General features: G+C 48.3%; 1 protein-coding gene across 1 annotated transcript in view; it reads left to right on the top strand.

Moving 5' to 3' along the window:
- LOC104489002 (cytochrome P450 4B1-like) overlaps positions 1-2,883 on the top strand; it is a 12,585-nt gene that overhangs the window by 658 nt on the left and 9,044 nt on the right.

Here is a 2,883-nt window from a genome sequence, read left to right on the forward strand (position 1 = left end):
CTTGCAATACTTAATGGGGTCCTGTAAGAAAGATGGGGACAGTCTTTTTAGCGGGGCCTGTTGTGTCAGGACAAGGAGTGGTGGTTTTAAACTAAAAGAGAAGAGAGTTAGACTAGATATAAGGAAGAAATTTTTTACAATGAGGGTGGTGAAACACTGGCACGGGTTGCCCAGGTTGGTGGTAGAAGCCCCATCCCTGGAAACATTCCAGGTGTGATCAAACTGGGTGAGCAACCTGATCTAATTGATGGTGTCCCTGCTCACTGCACGGGAATTGCGCTAGATGACCTTTAAAGGTCTCTTCCAACCCAAAACATTCTATTATTCTTGTGATGCCCAGAGAACAGCATACACAGGCTGCTGCAAAATGCATGGTGGAAAGAGGTGGTCGATGGCTCACAAATAAAGAAAGCGGCAATATAACATGCCACAGATTGTCCCAGGATGTAACCCAACATTGGTGCTGGAGGCAGCAGAGCCCCACTGCTCTGTCCTGGGGCAGGCTCTGCTGTCCCCTCTCTGCTCCTGTGAAAGTTAGAGCATGGCCACTGCAGCTGTCCCTGTGATGCTGAGCAGGTCCGTGCTGCTCTCAGCGCCTGGGGGCACCTTCTCTCAAGGCCAGGTTGCATGGGCTTTTAGCAACTTAGTCTAGTGGAAGGTGTCCCTGTCTATGGCCAGGGGGTTGGAATTAGATTATCTTTAAGGTCCCTTCCAGCCTCAACCATTCTATGATTCTATAATTCTCTTCTTTGCCAACTCGTGTTGGCTTCACAACCAGATGAGCCAGACAGGACGTTGATCATTTTGAGTCGCGTTTAAGACACCAAACATATCCCAGATACAGATCCCGCACAGGGGCCACGCACGGATCTTTTTAGTTGCCCCAAAGCCATAACTAACTAAACCCACGTACATAACCAAGCCTTGTTCAGGGGACTGGTGGCATGGATGACTATTCCCTGAGGTATGCGGTTGCTTGGCTGCTGTGGCAAACAGATCTGCTCCACTCAGATGTGGTGCAAGGAGTAGCTGAGCTGCCGGATGTGAAAGGCTTTTCCACACATGCTCAGGGCTGTTTCAAATTGCCCTGAACCCTCCTGAGCTCTGCTGATGCCCTGCTCTGGACAGATCTGTGGCGTATTAAATAACTGGCACCCTCAAAATAGCTGGGAAATCTGGAGGGGATTTCCAAGGGCTTGTCTGTCTGCTATAGTGGCCCCAGTTTTGCTGCGCTGGACTGAACAGGCAGACCTTTGGCAACATAAGCATGAAGATGGGCCAGTTCAGGGCTTTGTTACACTGCCAGTTAGACTTTAAAACTGCAGTTAAATAAAGTAGGTTCTCCTGTTTGCCGGTTGTGACTGGGTTTAACCACTTGTACCCAGAAGTCGCTCCCATTGTGGCTAGGTTGTTCATGGCTCAACTTTCACCTCGGACAGTATGGCTTGAAGAATTTCTGTTTTGCAAATTTAATCGTTTGCTGATTAAATGCTGCTGACCTCCCCAGACCCCAACAGTCCTTTGAGCCAGTGAGGAAAGTGGCAATGCTCTGGATGCATGCTGAATACAAAGTTCACATGCGCCTCAGAGGAGAGGTGTATTCAGGGAGAGCACTGTCATTTCGTATTCTGTTGATTTAAAGTGATTAATTGCCAGTTTTGATTCAGGTCCATTTAGTATCTCAAATATATTTGTCCTGCTTTGGGTTGGTCTTCTGGGAATACATTGCTTTGTTTTAAAGCATTCTCAGGTATTAGCCTCTGCTTGTCCAAATCACTCGGTAGAAATTACGGTAAAATACCAGGAAAAGTTGTATAGAGCTGTTCAGTTTCACTGCACAACTTCCTTAAAACCCAGAGTGCCAGACCTGAGCTGGCCAAACCAACTTCTATGGCAACAGCTGGTGGGAAGCAGAGGAGAGCAGGGTCTCTGCCCTGTGGGTGCAGGGGGGCTGTCATCCCTCGGCAGCCCTTTGCCCACATCTGTCCGCTGTGGGGGCTGGTGGAGGGGAGCCAGCCTGGGTCTGACTGAGCGCTCAGATTTCAGCTGCTGTGTTTTCTGTTTCATTTGCTATCCATGCATAGTCATTAAAAGCACCTTTAAGAGCCTCTTCCCAGATGCTTTTAATGTTGGATCCATTTCAAAACTTGCATTTCAGGATGAGATCAGCCTATTACCTTACTTCCTTAGACCCGAATGGGGGTTATACTTTTCTTTTCAGCTCTCCAAGGGAGGAATAAGTAGAAGTGATGGTCTTTCATGCAGACCCTGGTAGCTGGAGCCCTGGTTAAGAAGCAGAAGCTTTCTGTTCCTGTTTTTCTGCAGCCTGCAGGACTTTACACCCTGTGGCCCTGGGAGTGCTCAGCACAGCACTGTGGTTACCCTTGGGAGTAACGTCTCCCTCAGATAAACACATCCCAGCCTCTGCCAGCACAGAGGTGGTACTTGGTAGCAGAAACCAAGGCCAGTGCTCCAAAACCAAGGTTGGATGCAAAGGCTTCTGGTGTTAGGTCTTCTACCAATGAGGCTTGCTCAGCATCTCTCAATCACTTCCATTCATGCTCTCTGTGGTTTTGTGATGGGACCAATCACGAGGAGACATAACAGAGGGACTTACATGTGTTCAAGTGACACAGCTAAAGACACCATGCCAAGCCCTGCTTCTGTCAGCATTGCCGAAGGAGAGGACACTGGGGAGACCTGCCTCCTTTCACCCCAAAACTTGATCCTTGCAACTGCAGAACTTGATGGTTCTCTTTAAGAAGGCCAGAATCTTGAACCTGAGCAAGAGAAGTTTAACAATAACTTCCTAAGGCAAATTATAATTGCATGTAGTTCATCATTCTGCTGAATTCAAGAGACACACGGGATGTGCTGCAGGGA

Source organism: Buceros rhinoceros, unplaced genomic scaffold, assembly GCF_000710305.1.
Source record: "Buceros rhinoceros silvestris isolate BGI_N320 unplaced genomic scaffold, ASM71030v1 scaffold16432, whole genome shotgun sequence".
NCBI classification, from domain to species: Eukaryota; Metazoa; Chordata; class Aves; order Bucerotiformes; family Bucerotidae; genus Buceros; species Buceros rhinoceros.